The sequence below is a fragment of the Monodon monoceros genome, unplaced genomic scaffold, assembly GCF_005190385.1.
Source record: "Monodon monoceros isolate NGI ecotype Baffin Bay Population unplaced genomic scaffold, NGI_Narwhal_1 Super_Scaffold_5, whole genome shotgun sequence".
In the NCBI taxonomy this organism is placed as follows: domain Eukaryota; kingdom Metazoa; phylum Chordata; class Mammalia; order Artiodactyla; family Monodontidae; genus Monodon; species Monodon monoceros.
In genome coordinates, this window is record NW_021703782.1 from 15,043,670 (window position 1) to 15,057,228 (window position 13,559).

General features: G+C 50.8%; 1 protein-coding gene and 1 pseudogene across 2 annotated transcripts in view; both read left to right on the plus strand.

Annotated features, from left to right (window-relative positions):
- The window catches only part of PEBP4 (phosphatidylethanolamine binding protein 4), a 257,365-nt gene that overhangs the window by 201,354 nt on the left and 42,452 nt on the right, over nucleotides 1-13,559 (plus strand). The gene's annotated exons all lie outside the window — the stretch shown is intronic.
- Nucleotides 11,109-11,894, plus strand: LOC114883997 (annotated as a pseudogene).

Consider the following 13,559-nt stretch of genomic DNA (forward strand, 5'->3'; position numbering starts at 1 on the left):
CTGAGGGGAGGAGAGCGTAGACGAGGTGACAGTGGCAGGAATGGGGAGACGTGAAAGAAAGGAAAGGGTGTATGTACGTAGGCAGGGACAAGGGACGAACTGGGCATGTATCAGAATATTAATAACAGCTTTGACTGGAGGGTTATGGGTAATTTTAATTGTCCTCTTTTTGGTTATGGGTATTTTCTAAGTTTTCTACATTGTGCATAGTTCTCTTTTATACTAAGAAAAACAATGAAACTTAATTTTAAAAAAGGAAGGGACATACGCTGGAGACGTTTTGAAGGAAGAACTGACAGAATTTGATAACTGACAAGATAAGGGTGATAAAGGAGAAAGATGAATCAAAAATAACTCGGAGGTTTTGAGACTGGGTGATAGGGAAAATGACAGGGAGAGGGAAGCTAGGTGGGGGGGGTTAGAGAGTGGGGATGGGACCCGTTCAGGTGAGACAGTGGAGGGTATTCATTCCTGCAGCAGGAAAGGAAGAGCTGCCCTGAGAGGGGCTGTGCTCACCAGGCCACAGGGCAGCCTCGGAGTCAAGGGGCGAACTCGGGACACCCTTACCAAAGCTCCATCCAGAGCAGCAGGCAGACCTGTCTTTCTCGGCAGGGAGTTTAAAAGAGAGGCACCCGGACAAGACCCTGAGGTAGACCCGCCCACGACCAGCAGGCCTTCCCAGCCTTGGAACTGGGCTGCTTGGTCCTGGGGGGCCAGGACCAACTTAATGCATGACAGGGAGCAGGGCTGCGGAGTGGAGGATGTCAGGCCCAAGGCCCTGCCGGCAGAGGCTGCAGAAGATACAGCATGCTGGCAGGGAAGTCCCAGGGTCCCGGTGTCATTGGCGACGGCCGTGCGGGGATGGAAAGCGGGGAAACTCATCTCTGCAGGATACAGGAGGCATTCTCACATTGAGAAGGGTCGCCCTGAATCCCAGCTCCCAGCCAACCCCCTCACCCCCAATTGTCCACAAACACGTTGTTAATGCCCAGAAACCCATTCTGCTGCTCCTGGTTGACTGGTCTGCAGAGGCTTTGGACCTGCCAGAGCCTCGGAGACCAGCTGTCCCAGGCCACACAAACACCCAGGACAGGAAAAGTCTGTTCCCCCTCGCCTCTGGAACCATCTGCCTTGTATCTTCTGATGACTCGGCCGAGGGTGGGTCTCCTGAGGCTCCGAGTGAAAAGTTTCATCCTGACTAGCGCCGTCCAGCAAGCCAGCAGCAAAGCCACCGCCTCTTCCGTTGGGGTCACCCCTCTCCCCCTCCCCAGTCGGCCCTGTCCCCTGCACCCGCACCAGCCCTCCCAGCACCAGGGCCGCCTCACTGAACCACCATTGCCTTAAAAGACTCCACATTGACTAAGCCTGAGGCCCCACCGGAGGCTGCGTCACTGTTTCCTTGGCAACCGAAGGGGTGGGTGCAAAGTAGCACACAAAGCAAACAAAATGAGCTCCACATGGGTGGCTGGGAGAGTCACCTCAGCATCCTGGGGCCACCGATTGCAGTGGGTATCTGGGTGTCTGCCAGACTCCTCTCACTGAGGCTGCGCTGGGGGGCACCTGACAGCCCCCCAGATACCCTAGGCAAGGAGCACTTCACAAGACGCCGTGGCCTCTGCTGGGAGCTGTCTTGCCAGAAGAAATGAGATTATCTGGTGAGGGTCCCGCGTCTCCACGCGCTGGGCACTAATGAGGCTGAGACGTCAGCCCCGAAAAGTTGTCAGCCAGGAGGAGCGTAGAGCCGCCAGGGAGGGCTCGTGGCCAGTCACTGCCTGCCTGAGACGGCCTGATGTGACCCCAGCGCTCCCTGGGTTCCTACTGTAAAGGTCCTTCCAAGGTGCACTGTGGGAAAACCTTGACAGGTGTATGGCTGAGATTCCAAACTGCTTTTCAAAAAAAATTTTTTTATTAAGTTACAAATATATCCATCAAATACCCAGATATTAAGTGTAAAACTTCCATTGTCTTAGTCAGTTCAGGCTGTTATGACAGAATACCATAAACTGAGTGGCTTATAACATTTCTCACGGTCCTGGAGGCCAGAAGTCTGAGATCAGGGTACAGCACGGCAGGTTCTGGTGAGAGCCTTCTTCTGGGTTGCAGACAGCCGACTTCTCAATGTATGCTTCCTTGGAGAGCAAGGAGGAGGAGGGGAAACAAGCTCTCTCTGACTCCCAAAAGGGCACTAATCCCACCATGAAGGCCCCACCCCCCTGACCTCATCTAATCCTAATTACCTCCCAAAGGCCCCACCTCCTAATACCATCATACTGGGGGTAGGGTTTCAACATACACATTTTAGGGGGACACAAACATTCTGTCCATTCACCATGTAACCACCACCAAGATCAAGACATGGAATATTTCCAGTGCCCCCAAAGCCTCCCTCTTCCCAGTCAATATCCCCACCCCAAAGGCGACAGAGTTCTGACTAGCTGTCACGGTCCATGAGGCTTGCTGAGGCCTTCACGTAATAGAGCCACGTCGAGGGGGCACTCCTTTGCCCTTGCCTGGCTACAGGCATGGTGTTCTGTCCTGGGAGTCAACCACGTTGTTGCAGAAGAAGTCAGGGGCTCATAAAAAGAAACGAAACTGAGTTATTTGTCATGAGGTGGATAGACCTAGAGCCTGTCATACAGAATGAAGTAAGTCAGAAAGAGAAAAACAAATGCCGTATGCTAACACATATATATGGAATCTAAAAAACAAGAAAAAAATGGTTCTGAAGAACCTAGGGGCAGGACAGGAATAAAGATGCAGACATAGAGAATGGACTTGAGGACACCGGGAGGGGGAAGGGTAAGCTGGGACGAAGTGAGAGAGTGGCATGGACATATATACACTACCAAATGTAAAATCGATAGCTGGTGGGAAGCAGCCACATAGCACAGGGAGATCAGCTCTGTGCTTTGTGACCACCTAGAGGGGTGGGATAGGGAGGGTGGGAGGGAGGGAGATGCAAGAGGGAGGGGATATGGGGATATATATATACGTATAGCTGATTCACTTTGTTATACAGCAGAAACTAACACACCGTTGTAAAGCAATTATACTCCAATAAAGATGTTAAAAAATATAAATTAAAAAAAAAAGAAGAAGTCAGGGGCTCATTCTTTTCTCTCGCTGTGCAGCATGCCTAGTGCTTCTAAGTGTCTCAAGGGTTTTCTCCAGGTCCCTGACCTGCAACTGTTATTTCTACCAGGGCACGTGTGGCCAGGGACACCCATGTGCAGGCACGCCCAGGTTGTGCCCAATCCCAGGTGCACCCTTTTCTACCCCACTCGAGAAGTCACGTAAGAATGAGAGTGGGTATGACCATATCATGCAACTAACCTTGAATTCCCTCTAAGGTAACCCCCCAAAGTGTGTTTGGGGGGGATTATTCGAAAACTGTGGCACTTTATTATTAGCAACATATTTGTTTGTGATACATCTCACAACTGCTGGTACCATGCCAGCGCATCACAGCTCTTAGGCTGAGAGCTGCTAGTCTAAGTGGTGTGATTTCAGAAGTAAAGGAAGGCCATTTTCTGCCCCCAAAATATCTCTTTCCCCTCCCCCACTGCTTCTCCTGAAGTTTTGCGCAATCAATTTATTGTGCTGTATCAGACAGCGCCAGTGTCCTCTTTTGAAATGCAGGAACTCCTGAGGAGAGGGAATCCATTAAACCCACAGTACCTTACCTTAGTGTGACTTATGGGGGCACCGGAAAGACACGCATGCTGGGGGCTGGCGGCATGCCTGGCGCTGCGGGGGAACCTTTCCCACGCCTCCTCTCCCCATCCCCGCAATGAGGTTGGGAGGATGGGATTCTTAGCCCCATTTTACAAATGAGAAAACTGAGGCTCGAGGAGATTAAATAACTAGCCTAAGGCCACATAACTCTTAGGTTGCAGAAGCAATCATTCAAGGCCAGTTTAGTCTCCTCCAAAGCTCAACTGGGTAGGTGGGAAGTACCAGGTATTTGTGAGCAAGGAGACAGAAAAGCATAGAAAGGAGAAGGGCCAGACGCTGTGCCGAGGAGGAGGGTGACACCCAGGCCATAAATCAAAGTGCCAGAGGAAAGAGGGAGTTCCTTCGTATTGGAATTCATAGTCACCCAAGTGCTGCCGCCCCAGAGCCAGCAGCAGGTGCACCATCAGGGCAGGCTGGCCACCATCGGCCCCGACACCTCCTCCGTGCTTGGTGACCACCAAGGGATGTGTCACGGGCACCAGGTCACATCCCTACAGAGATGTGCACAGGCCTTCCTCCTGACTCAGAAGGGCCAGTTTCTTCAAACCCCTCTTGAGGTGCAGAAGAATGCCCATTTGGAAACTTCACGGAATGTTAACTCCCTGCCGAGCACCCTATATGCACTGTTTCAGTCTATACAGCAACCCCGTGGCGTGGGTAGTCTGAGGCCCCATTTGTAGATGAGAAAGCCGGTGCATCGCCACGAGGCTGCAAACTCCATGAAGGCAGAGATCACATCTCTACAGGGTGTCACTCTACAGGCTAGCACCTACCACTATGCCTGGCATATTCTGGGTGCTTTTCTCCTTAGCACAGCATCTGCCCCTATTACCTCTGGGTCCCTCAGAGGTGTATGGCCAGGTCTTCCTGACCCTAAAGAGGACATCCTCATCACCAGATGAGGTACGCTGCAACAGAGACCCAGCAGGAGGGTGAAGAAGGCCTAATTCTGGGAAAGGGGAGATGCCTGGGCTTCAAAAGGAAGAGTGTATACTGAAGGGGTCCATCAGGTTAGGCCCAGGAGCTGGCTGCCTGTATCTGTTGGTACAAGGCAAGAGCGCTTCCTCAAAAATAGCACCTGCACCAGCCCTAATTCCACCAGTATATGTTCACTCCCTCGGGTCTCAAGCACTGTGTTAGGCTGTGGGATAACAATGGATGAAACACGGTGGTGTCCTCAGGGTTTAGAAAAGGGGAGGTGCAAAGCCCACGATAGGCACGGGCTGTGAAGGGGGCCCTCCCGGCTGCGGGTCTGGCACCTGTGAGGCCCCAAGAACAGTGCCGGGCATGGAGCAATGGTTAGACACGCACGTGCTCACGTGCACACGGGCCGCGATCTTGCATGGGATCCTGAAGTAGACAGGGAGTCTTGCAGAACAGGTTGTAGCAGGCGAGTGACAGCATCACATGTATCTTCCATCGTGCTAACTTTGGCAGCATCAGTGATGGGAGGGATGGACGTGCGGGGTAGGCAGGGGGACTGACCGATGACGTCGTACCTTCTGGAGGATTCACATATCATCAGCTGGCACCCTCACGTAGCGGGGAATACCTCAGCCAAGAATACCCTGGGCTTGAGGAGGGATGCTAGAAGAAGGCAGGAGTCAGCCCTGAGAAAAAGGCGTGTCCCTAAAAGTGGACAGACCCGAAGGCAGCCTCCTCCGCTTACGCAGGGTCAGGGGTTGTGGGCATGCATCTGTGGGGGGGGGGGGGGCGCGTGCGCGCGCGCACACACGCGCACACACACACACACACACACATGCCCACACATACACACACGTATTGGATTTAAGAATGAGGAGCTTTAGGGCTTCCCTGGTGGTGCAGTGGTTGGGAGTCTGCCTGCCAATGCAGGGGACACGGGTTGGAGCCCTGGTCTGGGAGGATCCCACGTGCCGCGGAACAACTAAGCCCGTGAGCCACAACTACTGAGCCTACACGTCTGGAGCCTGTGCTCCACAACGGGAGAGGCCGTGACAGTGAGAGGCCCGCGCACCGCGATGAAGAGTGGCCCCCGCTCGCCACAACTGGAGAAAGCCCTAGCACAGAAACGAAGACCCAACACAGCAAAAATAAATAAATAAAAAAAAAAAAAAAAAAAAAGAACGAGGAGCTTTAAAAAAACAACGCATACCTGGGTCCCATCCACCCATAGAATCCCAGTCTCTTGTGTTTGGATGATGGACACAAGGTGTGCCCTGAACTGAAGCTCAGATTTGCCACCATTTTTTCGTCATCCCTGGTGTATTCCTTTCAATGATTTCACATAAGGAAAACGGGCTGGAAAACAATTGAGTGAGGAACAGGCAAAGAAACCAGAGCATGTCCCTGGGGAAGAGAAGATCTGAAGAGAAATTGTAAATTCTTCTGGTGTTTAAAATCCATGAGATCGGACTTCCCTGGGGGCGCAGTGGTTAAGAATCCACCTGCCAATGCAGGAGACACGGGTTCAATCCCTGGTCCGGGAAGATTCCACATGCCGCGGAGCAACGAAGCCCGTGCGCCGCAACTACTGAGCCTGCGCGCCAAAACTACGGAAGCCCCCGCGCCTAGAACCTGTGCTCCGCGACAAGAGAAGCCACTGCAATGAGAAACCCGCGCAGCACAATGAAGAGTAGCCCCCGCTCCACGCAACTAGAGAAAGCCCACACGCAGCAACGAAGACCCAACACAGCCAAAACAAATGTAAAAAAAAAAAAAAAATCCATGAGATCGGGGAGCAAGTCTTTTCCACATCTCTCTCTTCTCTTGGCACTAAGTACCTGGCATGCAGGGGTCATCCAGTGACAGCTGAGCACTGAATGAATGAAATAGTTGAAAACAGTCACACAAGGGGCTTCCCTGGTGGCGCAGTGGTTGAGAGTCTGCCTGCCGGTGCAGGGGACACGGGTTCATGCCCCGGTCCGAGAAGATCCCACATGCTGCAGAGCGGCTGGGCCCGTGAGCCATGGCCGCTGAGCCTGCGTGTCGGGAGTCTGTGCTCCACAACGGGAGAGGCCAGAACAGTGAGAGGCCCACATACCACAAAAAAAACAAAACAAAACAAACAAACAAAAAAAAACAGTCACACAAGGAGAAAAGTTAATCTTGTTCCGTAGGGCCCCAGGCAGAGCTACAACCATGGCAATTATGCTAGGGAGCTAGATGAACTTCTTAACAATAATAATAGCTAAGCTTGGTTAGTTTAGTAGGCTGGGCACTGCTTGACATGTATCATCTCCTGTCATCCTCACAAAACCTTATAGAGCAGGCACTTGTACTGTTCCCATTTTACAGAGGAAGGGGAAACGGAAGCAAAGAAATGTTAAGTCCCCTATCCAAGGTCCTAGAGCTGCGACATGGCTGTGCTGGATTTAAACCCAGACACTCTCGCTCCAGCGTGCACTGCTCTTAAACACTTACTTAACCATGAGAGCTGCACAGAGATGGTCTGACACCCTGGGAGAAGGTCGCCAACCCTCCATCCCCAGAGGAGCCAGAACCAAGAATGAACAAGTCATGGTTGGGGACGTCATGAAGGGGATTCAAGCAGCAACAGAAAGGTGGACTAGGTGACTTTCCAGACCTCTTCCAGCTCTCGGAGAAAAGAATTCTGTGTCTCAGTCCATTTGGATTGTTATAACAACTGCCATAGGCTGAGTGGCTCAAAAGACAAACATTTATTTCTCCAAGTTCTAGAGGCTGGGAAATCCAAGATCAAGGTGCTGGAAGATCCAATGTCTGGACAGCCGCCTTGTATCCTCACATGGCCCCAAGAGAGCAGAGAGAGGAAGCCAACTCTCTCCTGGCACTTCTCATAAGGGCACTAATCCCATCAGGAGGGGTCCACTCTCATGACCTAATCACTTCCCAAAAGGCCCCACCTCCAAATACCACCACATTGATACCATTAGGGTTTCAACATGTGACTTTGAGGGGAACACAAATATTCAGTCCGTAGCACTCTGTCATTTTATTCCTTTGCCCTGGGTCATTTGTGTGAGAGAAGAGTCATCTGGAGTTACTCTATCTGAAGTGGAAAGAGTACTAGCTTGGGAGTCAGGACCCCAGGTTCCAGCTTGAACTGCAGGCAGCTCTGTGCTCTGAAGTTCCTCAACTGTTAAAGATGGGAAATTTCTAACCCCTTCAAGTCCAAGATCCCACAGTTCTCTGATTTGATGTCGGGGGAGGAAAAGGAAGACCACATTAGGGAAAGGGGACCCCACTTTGCTCCTTACACAAAAGCGATTCTATCTTCCTGGGACCCTGCCGTCACTTTTATCTTTATAGGCGTGATGATTAGAGGCCTGACTAAGAAGAAACCAGTCGGATCCATATCAGGCCATCCATCCCCATGGAACTTGGCCTTCTTCTCCCTTCAGGACTGAGAACCTGACCATCTAGGGCATCTCAAAATTAATCTTGCTTTTTCTCAATAATGGGCAAGGCCTGATGTCAGAAATATCCAGAAAAACTGTTGGAGCAGAATTCTCGCTACATCTGCAGATAGGCATTTTGAAGGGCCACCCTGCATTTTTGCTGGACTGCTCCCTGCCTCATGGTTTTCCGCCCCTCTGTTGCTTTTAGAGATGTATATTTATATACATATAAATATCTCTTTCCCTGAGGGACAATGAAGCTCAGCCACTGGGAGCTCAGTGTGATCCTGTAGGATTTGTTATGAAGGAATTTCACTGGGTCGGGGAGCAGAGACTGTGTATTCAGGACATTACCTGGTTAATAAAAAAATCGCACAGCTCCCAGAAACACACAAGATTTCCTTTCCTATTTTTTCCACTTTAAAGTAACGAAGGGGGGACTTCCCTGGTGGTCCAGTGGTTAAGACTCCGTGCTTCCACTGCTGGGGGCACAGGTTCGATCCCTGGTCAGGGAACTAAGATCCCGCATGCAGCGTCTCGCAGCCCGAAATAAATAAATTAATTAATTAAAAACAAATAAATCAATTAATTAACCGAGGGCATGTCGTTTCCCCCATTTTTGCCAATTTAAATTGCAATTATTCTTTTTTGAGACAATAAGCAAACTAACAGTAAGGGTTAAATAATTTGTTAAAGGGTCGTGGGGTAGAGAGGAGTTGGGGTTTGAAAAGGGGGTTGGGGGAACTGGAATCTGCCAGTAGCAGCAATAAATGCAGAGTTGTGCCTCAGGCATAATATATCAAAGAAAATATAATGCATCCAGCTTAAAACTAATGATTGCCGTATAATTAGATGAGAAGCATTGTGCTATAAATGTGTATTCTTTAGCGTGCTGTGATTTTACTGTAAAAAAAAGAGAGAGAGCGAGAAAGAAGGAGACAGAAAAACACAGAGCCCAGCAACATACTATAAAAAGAACCTTCTGTTGACTTCTCTACTGTTTAGTATTCCTTGGCTGTTCTCCCTTGGGAGTGTGTAATTAGTACTTTATGAAGAGTACATTTAAAGCAGTTTAATATTCACCTCATTCAATCTGAAACAATGTGATCCATGCTTAGACAAATCAGTGCTCCTTGCTGACATAACCTGTCAGAACATTACCTCTGAAAAGACCTTTCAGGAGGTTTGGATGTTAATTAGTTGTCTATCATGTATAAACAGAGCAGTGAGCAGAAGGGGCTCCGACAGGCCAGAGGGATACGTTGGGAAATGCATTTTGTATGAACGCGGCTTGCAGGGGGGTCTTCTCGCTCTCCCCCCATCCCCCCATCCCCCCTCCCCCGTGTCAGCAGCCACGCATGCTTTGGACCTCTTCCGGGCAAGAAAAGAGGTTTCCAGTGGCTTCAAGGGGCACCTCCAGCCCCCAGAGGGGACTGCGGATGCTAAAGGGGTCCCCCGTACACCACCCCTGCCCCTGACACCTGCTGGCGCCCCAGGAAAGGGCCACCTGCAAGTGTGGCAGGAAGCATGACCTCACAGGCCCACCTGGCTTGCTGGGAGGCTCCAGGCTTTGGGCCCCGGCTGGGTCCCACCTCCTGTGGGTGGAGAGAGCCGGGAAGAGATGAAAGTGTCCTGATGCCCATCTCCTTGCTCCCTTGAAAACTCTGCTCCTCCGGGCAGCCAGTCCGCTGTAAACAGAGCTGCATGGTACAAAAGAGGGCTCCCCAACACGGGAATTCATGCAACTTCCCTCAACAGCCCGGCTTCTCAGAGGGCCGGCAAGGTTCAGAACGTACAGGGCACGGAGTCCAGACCGAGCCTCAGCATGATCCTTTGCCAAAGTGCATCCTGCAAAGGCACTGCCTTCGTGAGCTGTCTAGGGATTTGAACTAGCTGTCCTTTATCCTGGACTTAGAATGCCCTTGTGTGAAGCACTTCCTAGCATGTTGAAGGTGCTTACTAAGCAGTGTCAGGACATCCTTCTGTTGTTCTTGCCAGGCTCGTGATTCCAAGATGGCATGGCAGCTGGCAGCAGGAACCTCCTCCCCCCCGGGGTCAAGCAAGCCCCACCCACTCAGCTGTGTCCCCCACTTGTCTTCCTTTCCCGGCTCCCAGCACCCCACCTTCCTTTAGTGGGCCCAACCCCCACAGGCTCTGTATTCAACATTCTTTCCATGAGCCACCACTAAGTGCCTACTGTGTACACTGCACTGTGCTACATTCTGCGGCAGCAAAGATACGTAAGTCGTGGCCTCAGCTCACGGGCCATTTACAGACCCATAAACTTATCATCACAGTTTGGGGTAATTATAACTAGTGTCAGAGAGGCAATATCATTTAGTGGTTAGGAGGGAGGGCACTGAGGTCATACTGCCTGGATTCAGACCCCAGCCTCACCTCGGGCAGGTTATTTAGCTCCTCTGAGCTTCGGTTTCCTTATCTGTAAAATGGGGATAAGACCCTTTCATGGGTTTTTGAATGTTAAATGGCATAATTCAGTAAAGTGCCTAGCGTAAGGCGTAGGATGTACTAAGTGCTCGATTAATGTTTGTCCCCCACCCCCAAATAGTATAACAATCAAAGTGCCTGAAGGCAGAACAGGGAGATACTAACTGTGCCTGGGTAGTCTTGGAAGGCTTCCTGGAGGAGGTGACATTTGAGCTATGTTTTAAAGGATTGAGTAGAAGTTTACCAGGTAAAGAAGTAACAGGATGGCTTTCTAGATACAGGAACAGTGAATTATACGTGGAAAGGGGCACAGAAATAAGCAGGGTGTTGGCGATAGGAAGACATGGCCCGCTGTGCACCGAGTCACACTGCTGAGTTCCAGCCCGGGAGGCTGGTCGCAGGTGACCCTCCAGAACCAGCCACGGGATGGCACAAGTACACAGAAGAGAGTGCTCCAGGTTCCACGGCTGGGTGATGATGGGGTTTTTCCAGCAGCCGAGGAAATAGTCCTTTTCACTGTATTTCTCAAAAAGAAGAATCGCCTCTCTTTTCGTGCCTAGCGCAGCCATGGCTCGCGGTCCCAAGAAACACCTGAAGCACATAGCAGCTCCAAAGCATTGGATGCTGGATAAACTGACTGATGTGTTTTCTCCTCATCCATCTACCGGTCCCCACAAGCTGAGGGAATGTCTCAAGGAACAGACTTAAGTGTGTCGTAACAGGAGATGAAGTAAAGAAGATATGCATGCAGCGTTCCATTAAGATTGATGGCAAGGTCCTCACTGATATAACCTACCCTGCTGGTTTTATGGATGTCATCAGCATTGACAAGACTGGAGAGAATTTTCTTCTGATCTATGACACCAAGGTTCGCTTTGCTGTTCATCGTATTACACCTGAGGAGGCCAAGTATAAGTTGTGCAAAGTGAGAAAGATCTTTGTGGAGACAAAAGGAATCCCTCATCTGGTGACTCACGATGCTCGCACCATCCGCTACCATGATCCCCTCATCAAGGTGAATGACACCATTCAAACTGATTTGGAGACTGGCAAGATTACTGATTTCATCAAATTTGACACTGATAACCTGTGCACGGTGACTGGAGGTGCTAACCTGGGAAGAATTGGTGTGATCACTAACCGGGAGAGACATCCTGGTTCTTTTGATGTAGTTCATGTGAAAGATGCCAAAGGCAACAGCTTTGCCACCCGGCTCTCCAACATTTTCGTTATTGGCAAAGGCAACAAACCACGGATCTCTCTTCCTCGTGGAAAGGGTATCCACCTTACCATTGCTGAGGAGAGAGACAAGAGACTGACGGCAAACAGAGCAGTGGATAAAATGATCTCTAAGTGACATGATTGGAAAAGTCTTTGTACTTAAAGATAACTACCACATAATTTTAAAAAAAGAAAAAAAAGAAAGAAAGAAAAAGAATCAAGATCTCACACTCCCCTGACCTGAGTATCCACCCAAACCTGAACCCACGGGCAGAGCTAGGCTCCCAGGAGGCAGTGGAACATCAAAGAAAGCAGGACCATCCAGCCCCTGCAGCTGTGAGCCTTCCCCCACCCTTCCCGCCCCAGCATTGCCTGGGCTCGCTGGCGGGATGGGGGGATGGGCATACAGCCCCCAACACCTGGGACACAAAAGTGCTCAGTACATGGTGGCTCTTATTATTAATGAAAAGAGCTTGCTCTGACCCACACTTTTTTCCACAACTGCTTCCTTCTCTTGTTTTTCACTTGACAACAAGCCAGGACTCAAGGGGACCAGGGAGTCGCCGGTGTCCTCTCGGCAAAGCCCTGGGTCCCCCTGGGCCTCAGGTCTGTGTGGAGCCTCTCGTAGCCCCACAGACTCCCAGACGCCATCTCCTGCCCAAGACAAAGCTGGTGGTGGGACAAAGGTCCCAACCCTACAACCAGCCCCTCGACATAACCCCAGGTCTTCCTCTCCTCATGAAACCCTGGGCCTCTGCCTTCCGAGCAGGGCCTTGGTTGGTCACCTTGTAGAATATCCCAGACTCTGGGAGGGTGCTGTCCTCCCCACCACACAAAGGACAGGGTGGGCCGTCCCTCACTCACTGAGCCGTAATGATACCACCCCGCATCTCTCAGGCACCTGCTGCGGTGTAGACGCTTTCTGTTGAGAACCCTCACCACAGCCCTCTGAAGTAAGCAGGGACTATTACAGCCACGAGGCAGACAATTCACTAAGTCCCGGAGAGGTTGAAGAGTGATCCGAAGGCCCTCAGGCAGGCAGGCAGCAAAACTGGGGGTCTAGGCCTTTTCTACTTCCAAACTCCCCCCGCCCCCAACTTTACACTAGGCCAGGCATAGCAAACTACAGCCCGCGGGCCAAATCGGCCTGTTTTTGTAAGACCTGTGAACTAAGAATGTTTCTTACATTTTTAAAGAGTGGTAAGAAAAGAAAGAAAGAAACAAAGAACGTGTGACCAAAATCGCCTGTGGCCCACGAAACCTCAAATATTTACCAGGTGGGCCTTTGCAAAAAGTTTGCCAGCCCTGTCCTGGAGCCCATGGGGCCACCCAGGGAACATCTGATTCGGGACCAGACATTGGGTACCAGAGATCCAAGTGGAAAAGCCACAGTAGGGAAGACAGACGTCTGACCAGGACAATTGCTGTGTGACCCGCCGCTTCAAAGCCATTTTTAAAAAGGTCTTTAGTAGAGCTGAGATCGGGCTGAAGGGAACACCAGTAATTTCTCTCTCTCTGCAGGCTTTATAGTTGATGAAATTTTTCACACACAATGTCTATTTCATGTAGTTAGTATCCTCACTTTTTGAGTGAAAAGTGGAAAAGCTGAGAGGGGAAATGACTGATTTATGGGTCCCTAGTGAATATCCTCTCCAGGTTCCATGACCTCAAAGCCACTGTTCTTTCCATCACACCAGGGCTGCATCTGAGCCCCAGGGCATCCGGGGAAGGGAAGCAGAGAGACGGTGCCGGGACCGGCCAGGAGGGGAGCTGGTGTGGTGACCACTAGTCCCAGCG